We start from the raw sequence: 20,577 nt of genomic DNA, 5'->3' as shown, positions 1-20,577 counted from the left end.
ATTTATGTTTGAAGTTCAATTGTAACCTTGGATGATAAGTTGAATGAAGTTATCTTATTTATCTCTATTAAATTTTATTTCTTGTTATGAATGGATTATATATCTTTCTCCTCGGTTGTATGTGTCTTGGAATTTTTGAATGTTGTGTAGGTTCAGATTTTACGATGTATCAGGATACCAGTGATTGGGATCAATTGGTAGAGTTGAAGTTAGAATTGGTATCGAAGGAATGTGGAGTTTCCAGATTCTAGCATATTTCAAGTGGAGGAGAGTGGAAACTCGCAACAGGAATACCTTGTGCCAGGGTTCGGTTCTTAGTTGAATTTCTCCAGGTCCAAGACTTCCGCATAACTACTAAATCTTCTGATTTCTCATCAAGATCATCGCCATCTGTTGGATTTCCCTTCGAGTCATATTAGTTTTAGTTGTGATAGCATATGTACAGCGTGCTTGTGATTTAGACTCCAGGGTGTTAGGAGCCTAGGTTAAGGGATTTGATAAGGGCTTCCTTGTCTGTTCTTATTTGATTAGGGCTTGGAGGTCTGAGTCACGACCCGAAGACCTGGTAGGATCAATTAAGTCTTATTGGGATCGATGTGTGTTTTGTTAGGATGTGAGTGTTATTGTTGGTTAGTGGATCGGGAGTAAGCCCGAGTGCTGTTGATGGTTAGTGGATCAGTGGTAAGCCCGAGTTCTATTTTTGGTTAGTAGATCGGGGTAAGCCCGAGTACTGTTGTCGGTTAATAGACCAGGGTGAGCCTGATTGTTTATAGTAGATAGCTAACTAGAGCTGTCGGAGCCGAGTAGGAGTGTGGCACAATTTAGTATGTGACCATTCTGTTTTAGTTGCGATGGTGCTCTTATATACTAGATTAGCATGACAACATTAGGCCGAGAAGCTCTTGAGCCAATCAAATTTGTGCATTTTTGTACAGTTTGGTTGATTTGATGGGTTTCATCATGAAGTGGAAGCGAGTGCAAATTTCGAGGATGAAATCTAATTTAAGTGGGGGAGAATTTTAACAACCTGTTTCTTATCATTTCTTATTTCAGGTTTGTGGGCCTGAAGTCGATTGTGTAAAGGATTTCGGTCTTAAAGAGGCAAATTTTAGTCCTTGTGGAAGGGGGTAATGATTGGTAAGAGATTTAATCCTTGAGTCGTGTTTTGGGTCGAAGGCTAGAAAGGGATACATCATACGCCAGGTTCTTGCATGAAATATGGATTTTTGTTCGAGAAGTTTTTAGTCCAAGATACTTAGATAATATTGTGGGGCTCTTCAATACCTTTCTGTGGATATAAAGATATTCGAAAAGGGAGTTGGAACGAAGAAGTTATAACTATTAGAACTAAGGAGGGTTTTTGGTTTAGCCTAGCACGCTGGGTGTTCAGGGTGTACGCTAGGCATACTAGGCAAGGATGATCACAAAGATTCAACTTGGTACGCTAACCCAAATTTCGGGCTTTTGACCCCTATTTAAGCTCCTTAACTTCCCCAAATCATTTCCATTCTCAGCCTCCACCACCCCAATTTCCTCCCTTGAAACCATAACCCTAGTTTGATCCTTGTAAGAAAAAGAAGGTGTTTTTAAGTGCTTTGGAATGTTCTTGGTGCATCTTGGAGAAGAAGGAGGTCATTGGTGAAGTGTTGGTTGCATTAGAGCATGTAGATCCAGACCTTGTTCACATTGATATTTATTTTAGAGGTAAAAATCTTTTGAATCTTGATGATGCATTTGTTAGATCTAGCTAGTTTTGGGTGTTATGAGCTTTTGGTAATTTTAGGGCATATAATTTAGATCTTGAAAGTTTGTGACCTTGTTATAGATAAAGTTGGAAACCTTATCCATCTAAACATCATATTGATTCAGATTTGAAGGTTGGAGACTTGGACTTAATGGATTAAGTTGAGAGAGATGCACTTTTGGTCCCTTTGAGACTTAAATACTAGATCTTGGTTGTTTGGATCATCCTAATATATAGAGTTGGAAACTTTATCAATTATGGAGCTGTTAGGAACCATAAAAATGTGATCTTGGTCCTTCTATCCCTTCCATGCAAGAGTTATGATTTCTAAACGAATTAATAATTTAGGGTTTTATCTCATGGACCTTTTCTAGCAATGGAAAGTTATAAAGGTGGAAACTTTATGATTTAATTCGATGTTCTGAGTCTAGATCTACCATTTAGACAAAAGGGCTTAATGGATAAAGGGCTTAACAGGGGAGTGAGAATAGGCCGCTGATGTGCACAAAAGTACCCATTAATTTTAATATTTATAACCTAACAAACTTAGACTATCTATGCACTTATAGGCAGTGTACCTAGTCAGATTACAGTATAGCTTAGGTAAGTCGGGTGTCGATCACAGGGAACGGTGTTCTAATTAATTTACTTACTATTAAATTAACCTAATTTATTAACAGATTTAATAGAGGGTTTTATCTGATTTTACAAGATCAGATGAACTTAAATCCAATTCAATAAGTAAAAACACACACTCTTGTTTAGATTGAATCCACTTTTCCCTTATGGCTAGCTAACAAGTACGGATTACTAAGTTGGTTTTTAATTATATTAGTAATTTAGTTCTATCTTACCAATATTTAACTAATTCATGTCAAACCATGTATGTTCACACATAATTAAACACAGAACCAATTATAGTTGAAAATATGCTATATAAGATTTGTTGTGTAAACGCAATTATGATCACAATTCTCGTTCTCTAGCACAGCTAAACTTTATTTATTCTAATTATTAACTAAGATTGGTCAATCCTAGCTCTAACAATTCAATGTTCACTAAATTATTAGGTAAACAGGTTCATGCAGTTTAATGGTCACTAAGCTACACAGAACATGTAATTAAACAATTAGATAAACAAATATTAACATGCTAGGTCATACAAATCAAACACAAGCAAATTTTCACCAACTAGGCTTAATCCATAATCATATAACTATTCTTAAGTTCAAAGCTTCATCTAGCTAAACAAGAGTAGCTAGATTCAGCTGCTCATTATAGTAATTAAACTAACACAGCTAAAACTAATGAAAGACATGTTCTAAAAATAAACCTTTACTTCTTTTGGTGTTGAAAACCCTCTTCCAGAGCCTTTCTTTTGTTCTTATTCGTCTCCTGGAACTCTTTCTCTTCTGCCACCAGTCTCCCTTTTCGTAATAATCATCAGAACTTAAATAATGCTTAAAAACTCGCGCCACGTCGTGGCCAGGTTGCGCCACGTCGTGGGCTTCAAGCAATCCGTATCCTTCAAGGAAATCCTCCGCGTCGCGATGCTTATCTTCTGAACACCCATGCCACGTCGTGGGCTTCATCGCCACGTCGTGAAATTAGCTCTTATCGTGAATTTATTATTTTCTTGTCTTCCAAGCCTCCCATGTTCCCCATTTTGTCACCTTTGGTCCCTTTCTTCGAAAATCCTTTGTATTGACTGAAAATAACAATTTAAACTCATAAGTATCTTTATTCTAAACATATTATCAATTTATTAATAAAAATGTACTTAAATACTGCCTAAAAATAAGTGTAAATATGGCAATATCAAAATACCCCACACTTAGGTTTTGCTTGCCCTCAAGCAAATTTCAACTTAATTCTTAATTACTAAAACTACACAGAACAATCCGACTCTAGTTCAGCCATTATGCCAAAACCTCAACGCATGCATTTGTGTCTAAAATTCTCCTAAAGTACCCCCCATACTTTAAATACTCACAATCTTCATAAACACTCACCCACTTTTTCCGAACAATGCTCATTTTATGCAACCCTCCGAATCCATCCGCAGAAAACCTCCTAACCTCAAGGTATTTTTAGTTGAGCAAGCTAAGCATACATAATCTAGAATTACAATTTATGATACCACTATGGAGCTTTATTTGAATTCTTCATTTCTTTGGCATTTTGATCTTTGATCTTTGAATTCAACACCTTATTTGAATTGATTTCTGGTATCTTCAACTTTTTGAATTTCTTCAGAATTTTGATCCTTTGATCTTTACTTTATTTGCTCCAAAATTCTTCAAACTTTTCTTGCAATTCTCTTTTTTTTTTTTTTTTACATGTACCTCACTTTTTTCACTCAAATCCTACATGCTTAAGCAGAGGCGCTCAACCTCAACCTTTATTGGTTAATGATAATAATTTTCCTGGATACATTTCAGGTTTAGGCTGCTAAACATATTGCATCCCTCAGACCAAGCGGGGTTATGTTTTTGTTCCATGATTTCACTAAAATAAGGGAAGCCACAAATGCACTATAACGTGTATTGACTCAACTAAACATTTGAACTTTCATCGGATCATCCCGCATAATACTAGCAATTATAGCTCAAATTATTAGTACTAGATTCAATTAATTTCAATTTTCCAAATTTTCTGGCAATTTACTAGCAATTTACTGTTTCTACCCCTACCCCACACTTATTTCATACAATGCCCTCATTGTATGTATAAAACAAATCAAAATTAAAGACAAGGGAGAAAAAGGAACAGACTCCCCTGGGATAGTGGCGTGAGCATCTCCAAAAGCGTGGACAAAGTACAATTGGACTTTCAAAAATCGAAACCCGGTGGAAAACTGGTTGAATACGTAAATAAACCACGAACCGCACTCGAAACTTCAATTCGTCAAAGTGTGTAGTTGTAAGGAAAAATGTGGCAATGGTAAACTAGATCTCATCGTGATATGGGTTGACACCGCAAACACCAAAAAACTAAACTACCAAAAATTGCAAGAGCGCCACGACGTGGCACAAGGAATCCACGTCGTGGAAACTGAACCTCAGCAGAAAATGAGTTGTTTGCTGTATTTACTCTAGCAGCTTTGACCAATGACTAACTGGTTTCCGACGCTTCTATGCAAATATATTTCCCAACTATAACCTCTCTCCTAATAGACCCCACACTTGTCTTGAATTGTGGTTCCGACTCACGACTCTTAGCTTCTTTGACTAGACAAACACGACTCGAAAGTTAACCTTCTATGCTCCTTAGAATTCCAACGCTAATCTGAAAAAAATGAGATCAACCCAAAAGAAAAATAAAGTAACATAATAGTCTTAATAAAGTTTTACATCACATACTAAAGTTAAAAAAAAAAAAAAACTACTAAAAAACAGAACAAATAAAATCAAATCAATCATCATCATGATCTTGTGCTCCACTCGGCCCTGCTCTATCATCTTGTGAACGCCATAGCTCCTCCCCTGTCGGAAAATAGGGATATTGTGGTGGCATAGAAGGTGGTCGGGTCACACCCAAATGCGAATAGATACCCTCAGTAAGCTGGGTATGGTAAATAGCATGACCTCGTAGATTATCCAAATATGTTCCCACCCGACTCTGAAAAGGGTCGGTGGGCACTCCTTGCACATACTGCGAAGCAGCACGCTCTCGTTCGACCTCACCTCTAGCCCGCACATTCCGACGCCTCGGCCTAGCTGGTGGTTGCTGTCCCGGCTGCACTTCCTCCTGTTCGTCATCGGTTGGTGGTATAACAAAACGACCCCCGATATTCACCACCGCGCGCATCACACCCAAGACTTGAATGGTCAAGTCTGTGTCCGGGAATCGAGTGAGATTCCTCACAAAGTCAGGGTTCAAAATTTGATATGACCTAGCCAGGCGAGTAACCAAATGCCCCCCAGTAATCGGGCTCCCAGGCCTAGAATTGGCCGCTTTCTTCCCCATAAACCTTGCCAACATATAAGGCAGATCACAACAAACCCCCGGGGTAATAAGTGTCCATAAATAAAATAGATTCTGGATGGGGACCTTATCACCATGATGCTTGTGATTGATTGAAAACGTGATAAGGCGGTGCAAAAATCGGAACACAGGATTCCGTATTTGTGACTCACTCGAGTCACGAGTGTTGTACTCATGGTTAGAAATGCCCCGCCAAAACTGCACATCCAAAGTACCTGGAGTAAAATCCCGCACACATCCAAGCAAGAAAGGAATAAAAAAATGGAGATTGCGTCTCCACTTCCGTATAGAGTCCCATACGCCAAGCAAACTCCCGAAGACTACACTCACGATATACACCTCCAAGACGAAACACAAGTGCCCTATTGTAGGTGACATCAAGGGTGCGTTCTTCAAAACAAACGGTAGAAAAAAATTCTACTGACAATTCCCGGAATACGGGTTCTTGAATGGCGAATAGATTCCTCCACCCGTGACAAGTGAACGAAAATTGATCTCCAACATAAGTCTTCGACCAATAACGTTCCAGTTCCACTACCATTCCCACTCTACCCAGCCATCCCCAATCAATAATTGGGGCTATTGCAAACTCCCTATTGTATAACCATCCAAGTCGATTCTCGTAGGTTGTTAGCAACGGTCGGGGAATGTTTTGAGGGAATTGATATAGAGGATGTATGCTTGCTACATCTATCGGGCCCTCTTCCTGCTGGACAGCTCGTCGTGGTCTCATTTCTGCAAACAAGAGCAAAGCAAAGCAGCAAACAAATAACACATTAAAACATATATAAAAGGGCCTGCCAGAAGTCACGACGTGGCCAGGCTGCGCCACGTCGTGGAGCTTGTCGAACCCAGATGCTGAATCGGACATGTTTACGTGCGATTTCCATAAAAATAATTCTTGGGGTTTGTTTCTATGGACTTTTAAATAACATGGAAACTAAAATCGGACACTAGATTCAACCAATTTCGTGAATCATTCAAACCCTAATCACGACAACTTGAAATTGGAAGAAATAATTGCAAAATAATAAATAAAACACGTACCAAATGGAGTAATTAGCAAGATCTTGCAACGAATTTAGAAGTATAATAAGAAATTGGCAGTAGGGTCGTGATGTTCCCGTGAGTGCGGCAGTCTTCCAAGTGGGGGATAAGGGGTTTCTCGGTCAAAGGGTTTTAAGCGATTGCCCCCCCCCCCCCTGATTTTTAAAGGCCACGACGTGGCGGGCTTTGCCCACGTCGTGGACCTTAAATTTCCTCAGATCGCGAATTATAATTAAGCCCACGACGTGGCTGGCTATGCCCACGTCGTGAGACCTGTCAGATGCCAAATTTTAATAATATTCATCTAATTGACTAATTTCTTTGCAAATATTTCATTATTTAAAGTCCCCTACAACTATTTCTCTGCTTATTACCGGTTTTTAGATGATGAATTGATGTCTTTCCTAATTAAAAAGAAAATAAATAGAAAAAAAAAAAAGAAAATTGCAAACCAAACTCGGGTTGCCTCCCGAGAAGCGCTTCTTTTTCTTGGAGTCTTGAGCTGGACTCCGTGCCTTCTACGTTGACTCTTCGGAAGAGTCTACCACCAGGATCTTTTGTTCCTTGAACCGCCGTTTATAAGCTTGAACTCTCCTTTTATACGCCTTCTTTGAATTTTCTTTTTTAGTTTTTCCATCTTCTTCATGCTTTCGTTTTGTGCCCTTTGTGTGTTCCTTGCTCTCCATAGCGTTCCCCTCTTTTTTCACCTCCGGCCTTGTTTCTTTTGAAGTGACTTCCTCTTCATCACTTGTCATTTCCTCGTCCTCTTCGCTCACCCAAGAAGGTGGGTTCTTGTAAGCTATGACTTCAATCAAATACGGAACAGATGCCCTGGGTTTTGTCCTCTTGGCTTGATGAACTACCTTTATCTCTTCTTCCATAAGCTTTTCCAACTCTTCTAGTTCATTCTCCTCATTAATCGTGAACACTTCTTCTTTATCTTCTTGAAAATCATTTCTTATCCCGAAGACTTCTTGTTCATTTTCAACCCTCAAAGTGAGCTTGGACTCGCGGATATCAACCAGGGCACCAGCAGTGTTAAGAAATGGCCGACCAAATTATCGGAACATCCGTGTCTTCTTTCATATCCAAGACTACAAAATCTATTGGAAAAACAAATTTTCCGATTTTCACCAAAATATCCTCCACTATGCCTCGGGGTTGTGTCACTGAACGGTTCGCCATGTGAATCTTCATCTTTGTAGCCTTCATCTTCTGAATCTCCAATTTTTGATAAAATGAAAAAGGCATTAGATTAATGCTAGCCCCGGAATCGGCTAAAGCATTAACCTTTATTTTATTCCCAAACTCGCATGGAAGAGTGAGGCGTCCAGGATCCCCCATCTTTTCTGGTGTTTCTCCCAACACAACTTTAGAAATTTGCTCACTTAGAATCACTGTAGACTGTTTCTTTAATTGCCTTCGCGTATCTATCAAGTCTTGCAGTAATTTCTGGTTCTCGGAAGCTTTGGATAAGGAGTCAACAAAGGGAGTATTAATTGGAATCCCTTTCACATGCTTCACAAACTCTAAATGTTCCTTCTCCAGTTGACTAAGTGCTGCACGGGTGGGGAATGGCATAGGTGGATGATAATCTGGAATAGGCTCCAAAGATTTTTGCTCAGACTTGCGCCACGTCGTGGCCAGAGGCGTGCCACGTCGTGGCGAGCCTGGTTCAGCATTCTTTCCATTTTCGATCCTTGATTTCTTGGGCTGCTGCGGTTGTTCTTCCAACGCCTCTAGGAACTCGGATATTGTATCTTCTTCAGTATCGATGGCCATTACGTGAGATTGGGCTTTTACTTCGGGATTCTTCGGGGACAATTTTTCATGGACTAAAGTGGCTAGTTGACCAAGTTGTACTTCAAGGTTGTGGATGGAGGCTTGCTGGTTCTTCATCAAGGTTTGTTGTTCCATGATAGCGGAATCCATGGCATCATGTCTCTTTTCCGAAGCCTCCATAAACTTCATCAAAATGGTCTCTAGGTCGGGTTTCTTCTCGATTGGTGGCTGCTCCTTTTGGTAAAAGCCTCGACCTGTCTGCCTATACTTCTCTTCTTTTTGCTTTTTATACTCTTCATAGGGCAGCCACTCCTTCTTTGGTTTCCTCCAGTCGTCATCAAACTTATCCCCACTAGAGTAGCACACTTGAGCTTTTCTGTTCCCAGACTCATCCATATTGCAGTCCTTGGTCAAGTGTGGACCACTGCATCGCTCGCACCCCACTCTTAGGGCATGTATCGACTGGTCCATTTGTGTTATCCGGCGATCCATGTTATTTAGCATGGCCATGACAGCTGCAATTTCTTCAGTTTGGGTCCCTCCACCGCCTTTACTTCCGTCTTGCCTCGGGTTATGGTACTCGCGAGAGTGTTTCGCGAATTCTTCGATGAGCTCCTTGACCTCCCTTGGATTTTTCTTTGTCAACGGTCCTTGAGAATCAAGGAGTTGTCTTGTCATTACATTGACCCCATCATAAAAAATTGACATCTCTTGCTGCACATTTAGGTCATGTTGAGGGCAATTTCTGAGTAAGCCCTTGTACCGCTCCCATGCTTCGTATAGTGACTCCCCCGTTTGTTGCTCAAAGTTGGCTATCGCCTTCTTGAGTTTGGCTATCTTGGATGGCGGGCAGAACTGGTCCAGGAATTGCTCACGCATTTGAGCCCAAGTGGTGATTGTACCTGGTGGGAGTGCTTTTAACCACTCCTTAGCAGCTCCTTTGAAAGTGATAGGAAGCATCCTAAGCAAGACTGTATTTCTTGTGACATTTGGGACATTGAAGTAATCAGCAATGTCGTTGACTTCGTCCAGATGCTTAAAAGCATCCTCATGATCCTTCCCGAAAAATGGGATGTCCTTCAGTGCTGTCAATATGTGTCCCTTTAGTTCGAATGTGGCAGTGGCAGGAATTGCGGGTTGGACTAACCCAGGACCCATGTCATCTCGGATCCGCTTTTTGTATGCTCCCATGGACATTTCTTCAATCGCTGCCATCTCGTTCCTTGGCTCGTTCTCGGGTTCACTTGTGTGTTCTTCAAATTCTGGCTCGGTATCGCTTTCGGACTCGGTTTGCACGGGTGTGTGTTCCAAATGCTCAAAATTGCTCTTGTGCTTCGCTGATGAGCTGGACTCTCCTGTCTTCTTTCCCGACTTCCTAGAAAAGGCTGACTTTAATTCTTGCAAGGGTGTCTTTTTCTTGTGAAGTGTAGATTCGGGGACTTCCAGTGGTGGCACCAAGTGTGTGTTTGAGCTTCTGGTCATGAACTCCTGCAACTTGCTAAACTAAAACGTAAAACTGAACTAAAATAAGAAAAACTAACTACCAAATAAAAAAATTTAAAAATTTTGCCTGTCCACGTCGTGGCAAGTATGTGGCCACGTCGTGGACTCTATAAAAATTTTTATTTTTGCTGAAAAATTAACTTTTTGTGGCTGTGATTCCACAAGATGGATCGATTAATTTAATGCAAATAATTAAACTACAAACTAAGCCGTTCCCCGGCAACGGCGCCAAACACTTGATGTGCACAAAAGTACCCATTAATTTTAATATTTATAACCTAACAAACTTAGACTATCTATGCACTTATAGGCAGTGTACCTAGTCAGATTACAGTATAGCTTAGGTAAGTCGGGTGTCGATCACAGGGAACGGTGTTCTAATTAATTTACTTACTATTAAATTAACCTAATTTATTAACAGATTTAATAGAGGGTTTTATCTGATTTTACAAGATCAGATGAACTTAAATCCAATTCAATAAGTAAAAACACACACTCTTGTTTAGATTGAATCCACTTTTCCCTTATGGCTAGCTAACAAGTACGGATTACTAAGTTGGTTTTTAATTATATTAGTAATTTAGTTCTATCTTACCAATATTTAACTAATTCATGTCAAACCATGTATGTTCACACATAATTAAACACAGAACCAATTATAGTTGAAAATATGCTATATAAGATTTGTTGTGTAAACGCAATTATGATCACAATTCTCGTTCTCTAGCACAGCTAAACTTTATTTATTCTAATTATTAACTAAGATTGGTCAATCCTAGCTCTAACAATTCAATGTTCACTAAATTATTAGGTAAACAGGTTCATGCAGTTTAATGGTCACTAAGCTACACAGAACATGTAATTAAACAATTAGATAAACAAATATTAACATGCTAGGTCATACAAATCAAACACAAGCAAATTTTCACCAACTAGGCTTAATCCATAATCATATAACTATTCTTAAGTTCAAAGCTTCATCTAGCTAAACAAGAGTAGCTAGATTCAGCTGCTCATTATAGTAATTAAACTAACACAGCTAAAACTAATGAAAGACATGTTCTAAAAATAAACCTTTACTTCTTTTGGTGTTGAAAACCCTCTTCCAGAGCCTTTCTTTTGTTCTTATTCGTCTCCTGGAACTCTTTCTCTTCTGCCACCAGTCTCCCTTTTCGTAATAATCATCAGAACTTAAATAATGCTTAAAAACTCGCGCCACGTCGTGGCCAGGTTGCGCCACGTCGTGGGCTTCAAGCAATCCGTATCCTTCAAGGAAATCCTCCGCGTCGCGATGCTTATCTTCTGAACACCCATGCCACGTCGTGGGCTTCATCGCCACGTCGTGAAATTAGCTCTTATCGTGAATTTATTATTTTCTTGTCTTCCAAGCCTCCCATGTTCCCCATTTTGTCACCTTTGGTCCCTTTCTTCGAAAATCCTTTGTATTGACTGAGAATAACAATTTAAACTCATAAGTATCTTTATTCTAAACATATTATCAATTTATTAATAAAAATGTACTTAAATACTGCCTAAAAATAAGTGTAAATATGGCAATATCAGCCGCATACGATGCGCATACTCAGCAGCCTTCGACTTTCACTTTGGTTGACTTCTGTTGGTCATTGATTTTTTGACCGAGTTTGACTTTGGGTCAAACTTGAGGGTTTTGGACTATTGATTAATGTTTTACCTGGTTATGATGATTAGCGGATTCACGGGAGCAAGCAGTATAGAAGAGAGCATTTCACAATGTTCTAAGGCTCTTCGATTCAGGTGAGTTTTGCCTCAATGTACTCGTGGGTCAAAGCCACCAATGCCGACCCACTACGGTTATGTTTTACTGGAGGGATTCCATAAGGACTACATATATTCATGTAGGATAGACTGAGGACTCTTGGTCTAGGCTTTCTTGTATGTTCCTTGTTTAGTTGTGGCTCTAGAGTAGGATCATCTGTCCGGGTGTGTATCTCACCTCTGAGTATATACAGTTATGAATTGCTTGGATTGTTGGTATTTAGGATGTTATTGTGATGTAGTGATTCGTTAGATCTGTATCCTGTTATATACGATGTTGCTATGCTGTATTGATCTGTTCGATCTGTATCCTGATATATAGGATGTTGTGTTATAGTTATCTGTTAGATCTGTGTATATATCCTTACTAGGTGTGAAACCCGTGTATTACACGAGTTGATTTAAAAAAATTAAACATTAAAGTCTAAATAGATAATATTTTTTAATGTACAACTTTAAAATAAGGAAAAAACATATTTATTGTAATTTAATATCATATCATATATATATATGATATTTAATACTTTACATATATAAATATATGACTTTAATTTTAAAAATTGAAACAAACCAAAAATTGACAAGTGGATAATATTTATTTCAAAAATACCACAAAATGACAAGTGTCAAAACTCATGAGAGATTGACATGTGGCAAAAAAAACCTTCATTTATTAAGAAGGATATGATAGGATTCTGTAGTAGTGGTACAACGGTTATCATATAGTTGAGTGTCCTAGGGGCTGTATGTAGTCATGTAGGATAACATGAGAACTCTTGATCTAGGCTTTCTTGCATGTTCCTTGTTTGGGTGTGGCTCTAGAGTAGGATCATCTGTCCGGGTGGCTAACTCACCACTGGTTACTTACGGTTACACATTTCATGGAGGTTAGCTGGTAGCGAGACTGTGTGTTGTGAGAAAACTAGTAGGCGGTAGGAAGTTGTATGATTAATATTTAATGTTGCCTATATTATGTGCCTACTTGATCCTTGATTGTTTATATGTCGACGTATGGTGGTAGTCGGTTGAGGTGGTCCTATATTATGTTGTAGGCTAAGATACTCGGTGCGGGTTGGCTGTAAGTCGTAGCCAACAAACCCTGGGTATTCCAACCTGATGGTTGATTGGACCCGTTGCATGTTGGCCTTACAATCCGAGGACTAATTGAGCTTGGGCATTCCAATCCGGTGATTGTGGGCCGTTATGCATGCTTGTATGTTTATTGTATGTGGTATTTTGGAGGAACTCCCTAAACTTTGTACTTACCCAATTGTTTATGTTTTTTTAGGTTTCATCAATGATCATAGGAATGCAAAGACGAGACTGTACACACTCATCAACAATATTAAGGATTTCATGTTTTTTATATTACTCTGATTTTAAATAAATGCACTTTGAAATAAACGGTTTTCTTATTAATGAATTTATAATTGGAAAGTTTTACTTTATTAAAATGAAATTTTTTTGTTGTGAAAATAAGACGTCACAGTGAAGTGATGATGAAAGTTATTTTAATCATGAACATATGATAAGATGGAAGCTCTTTGATTTGTTTGTTATATCATTATCTTTTTATTTATTTTTATACAACATTTTATTTTAAATAAGTTTATGAGATAGTTGATAACTTTTTTTTAGTTCTTTATAAATTTACGTTATTTGTTCGATATAAGAGAGTTGATATTTTTTTTTTGCTCAAATTGATAAATTTTATTTATCACAAAAAAAAAAAAAAAACTAATTAGAAGGGTAAAATGGTCAACATTCAGTACAATCCGATGCATAATCAATAATATAGTTTTAGTCAGAAGCAAGTAGATGCAATCAAGCTTCCGACCCAATTAGACTCTGACTCAGTTAGATCTTACTTGATCAACAACTATCAAATAACTCTAAGTGAAAAGCCTTTTTTAAATTAATATTTTTATATTTTATTTATATTAACTAATTAATTATTTTAAACCTAAACTTATATTTTATTTATGTTTGATTTAAGTGTTTTGAATTAAAAAACAAGTCTAACATGACGTTTACAAAGATAAGTATGTCGTATATAAAGACAACTATAAAAATATGATTAAAATGTAAACTACTATTAATTGATAAAATAAGTCGAACATGACGTTTAGAATTATTTTAAAACCCAAACTTTTAATGTATTTATGTTTTATTTCACTTTTTTATTTGGAAAACAAGTCAAACATGACTTTTATATTTGATAAATAAGTTCTAAATAAAAGTTTTTAATAAAATCCAAACTATTTTTATTCAATAAAATAAGTCCAACTAACACGACGTTTACATTTTTTTTAAACCAAACTTTTTGTTTATTTATGTTTCATTTAACCTCTTTACTTAAAAAAAAAAAAAAAAAAAAAAAACAAGTACAACTTCTCGTTTACAGTGATAAATAAGTCCTAAATAAAAATAATAAACATAAAATATTAAAGTAGTGAACAATAAATAATTACTGAACTTCTCAACGTATTGTCGTGTGGATCACCATAAGCAATCATTTCTTCAACGATGCAAACGGTGATCATATTTACCAATTGACGCGCGCGCGCGTGTATATATATATATATATATATATATATATATATATATATATATATATATATATATATATATATATATATATATATATATATATATATATATATATATATATATATATATATATATATATTCAAATTTTTTCAGTATCTATTGTGTGCATGTATGATTGATTCTGGACCAATCATTTTAGTTATTTTAAGAAAGTAATTAATGCATATTAAATGCTGAAAATATAATTAATATATATTATATTTTCAATATTTAATATGCATTAATTACTTTCTTAAAATAACTAAAATGATTGGTCCAGAATCAATCATAGATGTACACAATAGATAGTAAAAACAAAATAACCTAACCATATATATATATATATATATATATATATATATATATATATATATATATATATATATATATTCCCAAAACCAATATATATTGTGTTCTGCTTTTTGGGTAGAGATGATGAGGTAGCCGTGGTTTCGCAATGACGACAAGTGGTTTAGGCAAGACAAGGTCATCATGATTTTCAACAAGATTAACACCTGACTTATTTTGTGGCACCTCCCAGCTGAACCCTTAAACCATTCTAGCCAACATCATTGTAGTTATTGTTAAACCCAACGCCACTCCTGGACAGCCTCATCTCCCAGTGTTAAACGAAATCATTCTCAAGTCATTATCTGAAAGAACCACTTGCTTTCCTTTTGCATCAAGATGTCGATCTTGGTCAAACCATATTGGATTTGTCCATGCATTTGGATTTCTTCAGGACGACTAAGCAAGACGTGACTACCCTTGGGTATGAAGTAACCAACAATTGTGGTATTCCTCATCAAAACATGGGGAATATTTAAAGGTGCAAAAGGATGCAGCCTGAAGGCCTCCTTGATGCATGATTTAATGTAATTAAGTTGAGGAAGGTCTCGCTCTTCTACCAGACGGTTGTGTCCCACTTCTTCGTCCAGCTCCGCAATGGCTAGTAGGGTCGTTGATCATGTCTACCATCGCCCATTCTATTGTATTGGAGGGATTATCAATCACAGCTAGCATTGATTCTAAAATTAGACAACTTACCAAGAAAATACCAAAAGTAAATTAAATTGAAGAACCACTCATATGAAGAGATTAACTTCTCCAACATTGTGTAGGTTTTTTGAAACAAATATTTTTGAAAGTCACTAAGATTTGCAAGTGAGTCTTACTAAAATCTGGGCATTGATCTCTTGATCTTTAAGCTTAGGGCTTCCATGGTTGATAAGGACATCAAGGACATCCTCTTTTACCTTTCGCACCCCATCTTTCCACATTTGAATCCGTTCATCAATCAACGGATCTTGGTACTTACGAACTCTTTGAATGGTCGTTCCAATAATCTTTTGATGGCCCTCAAAATCAGTCTTACCTCTCAACCACGAGAGGAAATCACTAATGGAAAATGCATAAAGATACTTGAGGATAATGAAAACAGACGCGACATGTTCAGTTTCTTCTTCAACTGGCCCCCTAACTTCCATTCGAGCTCCAAAGAATCTTGTCCCTGTAGTACCTGGTTCTTGGTATGTGTTCTGTTATTAAATCTTCTTTATTTTTGCACTATTGGCCTTTGACTCGGCGAGTCGAAGGACTAACTCGCCAAGTAGAAGCGGAATGAGGCGCGAGGTTTAAGTCGCGGACTCGGCGAGTAGCCGATGTTTGGGCAAAAACCCTAATCCAGGGGTTTGCACCCTATTTAAACGACCTTATGCAGCCTCCTTTCCCCCTTTATGCTCCCAAACACTCCTCATAGCAAACCCTAGCCGTTTTTGTGAAGATCTAAGGCTTTTTGAGTGATACTTGTGAGTTTTGGTCTCAAGGAAGAAGGAAGAGCATAGAAGGATCAAGAGGGGACTGAAGGATTCGAGTTTAGTTTATCATTTGCAGTCTTTGGAAGGTATAAAGTCTGAACCTTGCTCATTCTTTTGTTAGATCCCTCTTTGGGGTGATTTAGGGCTTTTATGAGCCATTTTTGGTGGCCAACCATGTTTGCAAACATGGTTAGGGGTTTGGGTTTTTGTATCATGTCATTTTATGAGCCACAAGTCAGATCTAGGTTGCTTTTTGCACCAAGGAAGGCTCCATGTAACAAAAGAACCATTCTAGATCCTTTTAAGCTCTAATGTCCCATGCATGCACGTAAAGTTTGTAACTTTACGTGCTAGATCGAGTTTAGGGGCCTGGATATATCATTCGGTTAAGTGTTGTACATCAGAAATTGAAGTTCTTAGTAAGGAATGTGTTAGATTCGGCGAGTCCAAGGGTTTTGGTGCCATATCAGTGAGGGTCGTAAGGACCAGTTGAGTGAGGAAGGGTTTTTAGGAGTCCCGGGGAGTGACCCAACGTTTTGGACTAAGCAAAGTGTTCTAGGAATTCATGGTACTCGGCGAGTGCATGAACGGACTCGGCAAGTCCAAGGCAATCTTCATGGAACTCGGCGAGTTGTTCATCAACTCGGTGAGTCGAGGACAGAACGTGTTCATAGGATGAAGAGTAACTCGACGAGTTGTTCATACAACTCGGCGAGTCAAGTTAGGACATGAGTATCAGTCGATGATGAAATCGACGACTTGTTCATACAACTCGGCGAGTCAGATGTGGATTCAGTCGGTGTTCATTTAGAAGGAAAACTCGTCGAGTCATCGCCTAACTCGACGAGTAGAGACGGGTATGAGGTCTGATGAAAGGATAAGGACTCGGCGAGTTGACGTGTCAACTTGGCGAGTCAGGTCAACCGGAAGTTGACTTTGACTTTGACTTGGTCAAGGGGTAAAATGGTCATTTTACCCTAAGGGTAGATGTTAGTTTCTGACTAAGTGTTTTGTGGGAATTTTAGCCGGAGAACTTCCGGAGCAGCCGCGACAACAGTCAAACGATTCTCGCACAGTTCAACAGATACGAGGTGAGTTACCTTCCAGTAGGGGTGGGTCTAAGGCCACAATGTCGGCCCACCATTGAGGAGTATTTAGAAGATAATTGTCTTTGTGATAATTTATCTTGGTTTGATATGCGTTTGGTTATGTGTTATATCTGTATGATATGTTGCATGATAGGGATAGATTCCCTGATAGTGGTCTGTAGGACCAAGGGGTAGGTCAGTACCCGGATATGTCTGAATGTGTGCTTACACCTGCTATTGTATGCTAGTGGTAGGGGGTGGAATAGTCCCCATTTAGCGGTTGAAAGATACCGATGTCGATTACCAGTTGAAAGATACCAATGACGATTATCGGTTGAAAGATACCGATGAGGGTTACCGGTTGAAAGATACCGATGACGATTACTGGTTGAAAGATACCGATGGTATTGTATGGTATGTGGTATGATGGGGGAACTCACTAAGCTTTGTGCTTACAGTTTCAGTTTTTGGTTTCAGGTACCTCTTCTTCTAAGGGGAAGGAGCCGGCGGCGTAGCATGGCATCATACACATATGATTTTTTCCGCATGGTGTTTTCTGGGATTGTACTCTGATATGGCATTTGTTCATGGTTGTGGATTTCAGATATGATACTTGGTTTTGAGATGTCATGTTTTTACAATACTTTCCACTGAATGTTTTATGAATCAATTAATCAAAAAAAAAAAAATTGGGCATGAATTTTGGGATGTTACAAGTTGGTATCAGAGTCCTGGTTTGAGGGATTCGGACACACCCTCGGGGGTGTCTGGACTCAAATTGAGGGGATAAAAGATTTAGGCAATAAAATGGTTTTCTAAAAATTTAAGCGAAAGGATTTTACGAAAGACAAGGTGTGTGATGCGTGCGACCGACCGGGATCAAGTAAGTTTTCCCCAAGATACCTATACATGTTATGTTATGCTATATGGCTTGATTCAGAATTACATGCTAGAATAGGACTAAGGATCTAGGAAGATGCCTTGTGTGCCTGATATATGATTCTGATAATCGCATGCTAGTTAGGGCTAAGGATCTAGGAGAATGCCTTATATGCCTGTTGTATGAGCTATATGCTAGGGCTGTTTAGTCAGTAGTAGGATGGCCTGTATAGGTTATGCCTGATTTGGTTACTCGACGCACGAATGCTTCTTTCTTTGTGCTATAGGGGTTTTGGCTATTTCCAACTAACTAAGGAGCGGATATGTAACAGTACCTGCAAGCTAGTTAAGGGGAAATGGTAGGGACTCCTGCGCAACTGATGGCAGAGAGTAGGTCGGAGAGTGCCCTAGGGAAGCCTAGGATGAGGTTAGTGGAAAGGGGTATCGGTAAAGGGACCTGGTGAAGAAGAAGCAATCCTTGAGGAAAGCACGGGTAGATATGGAAGGTAGTATGGGCCCGTACTACTGAAAACAGAGGACCCGTACTCAAATCAAGGAGGGCGTAGATGAAATCGAGAACCTTGGGGAGCGTGTTAGAACTCTCGAGTATATGTATGATTGTTGGATTAATGTCTAAGTACATAACTATATTTGGTATGTACTTGACCTGACCCGGCATGGTCCATTTGGGTTCCACTTCACCGGCACAATTTATATGGATAGTATTTTGAGAATAATATATTTATGATTTATATTAAGATATTATAAGTTCTAATATATTAATATAATCATATTATTTAATTAGTATTGATCAAGAATTAATTTATAATTAATTAAGTGATCAAAATGAACTAATTAAATATGGACTCTTAGATATATATGTGTAGTGGGCCAAGTTCATTTAGGTTGGGCTAAGTCTTCATGGATATTCCATGGAGCTTTAACCCATGGATCCTAGGAAATGAAAGGTCATGGGTATTAGGGTTTAACCCTAATCCTCCACACTGTATAAAGATGTCCTTGGTTGGTGAAATGGGCACTAGTGTGGGTACACTAAGAAGGGCTAGCCGATTTCATTAGAGAGAACCAAGTATCCATATTCTCTAAAGTCTTCCAAGGTGTTTTGGTGATTTGTGATTCCACTTGAGGCTTCCACACTATTGGGGATAAGCTCTTAAAGCTTGAAGACATCAAGCTACATCAAAAGGTATGTCATCTAACTAGTACTTTGTAGTATAAGAGCTTCAAAATATGCTAGTTAGGATTAAAGCCTTGGAAAATTCTTATTTGCATGTATAATAGAGAAAACATAGATCCAAGGTTTATAGGGTTGCATGCACACCATAGGAGTGTTAGAATGCTCAAAACCCAACAATGATCCTGACGTTTATGTGTGTGTTTTCAGTATGGTGACCACACGACTTGGAGCAGGAGGTTTCGGATCAGGATCAGGATCGGGCTCGGGTTCGGGATCCGAGCAGGTTGATGACGGGCTACGCGAGTTCATCGCGTCTGAGACCACGAGGAGCATCCTTGAGTCGACCACTATCATTTTCGGGTCGATCAAGGAGGGGATTGTTGAGCTGATGGAGGATCGTCTCCGATCATTCAGGAGTGATAAGACGTCTAGCCAGATAGGTACGCGCACACTGTCCTTTAAGGACTTTCGGGGAAATGGTGCGCCGGATTTCGATGGGGTGAAAGACCCCATTGCTGCTAGGAGATGGATCGCAGACATTGAGTCTGCACAACTGATGAGCTTTTAACCTGAGGAGTCGAAGGTGCGATATGCGGCAGGATGCTTGCAAGACAGGGCTAGAGATTAGTGGGAGTCTGTTGGCGACTCATTGGGCGCCTCGGCTGTTGAGGCTATGACTTGGTCGGATTTTGTGAATAGATTCAGGGTGGAGTTTGCGCCAGCTGTGGAGCTTCAGCGGATGGCCAGGGAGTTTTTAGATATGAGGCAGACTACGGAGACTGTGGCGGAGATCACGCCAAGTTCCAGGAGAAGGAATTGCTAGTGCCCTAGTATGCGGGTGATGAGGACATGAGGAGGACCCGCTACCATGACATGCTAAGAGCTGACATTCGGGAGCATGTTAGTTTTTCAGCTTTCCCTACTTTGGATTCCATGATTGCCAGAGCTAGGGAGAGGGAGATTGATCTGGAGCACGTCCAGAAGAGGAAGGCAGTAGAGGGGCTGAAGACTGAGGCTTCGGGGAAGAAGCCCAAGGGATCTGATGGTAGGCCGAAAGGCCAGACAGGACGGGACCGCTGTGGGAAATGCGGTCGGTCACACGAGGGAGCTTGTCGCACTGGGCTGGGTTCGGGCTGCAATAAGTGT

At 39.0% G+C, this 20,577-nt stretch overlaps 1 non-coding gene and 1 pseudogene across 1 annotated transcript; one reads left to right on the top strand and one right to left on the bottom strand.

Moving 5' to 3' along the window:
- Nucleotides 1-9,284: 9,284 nt before the first annotated feature.
- Nucleotides 9,285-9,391, top strand: LOC128133154 (small nucleolar RNA R71). The gene has a single exon (XR_008231332.1). It is a non-coding gene; the product is annotated as a small nucleolar RNA R71 (small nucleolar RNA).
- A 4,800-nt stretch (nucleotides 9,392-14,191) lies between these two features.
- LOC122197193 (isoleucine N-monooxygenase 1-like) overlaps nucleotides 14,192-20,577 on the bottom strand; it is a 41,980-nt pseudogene continuing 35,594 nt past the window's right edge.

This window comes from Lactuca sativa, chromosome 3 (genome assembly GCF_002870075.4).
Source record: "Lactuca sativa cultivar Salinas chromosome 3, Lsat_Salinas_v11, whole genome shotgun sequence".
Classification (NCBI taxonomy): domain Eukaryota; kingdom Viridiplantae; phylum Streptophyta; class Magnoliopsida; order Asterales; family Asteraceae; genus Lactuca; species Lactuca sativa.
This window is presented reverse-complemented; position numbering and strand designations above follow the sequence as displayed.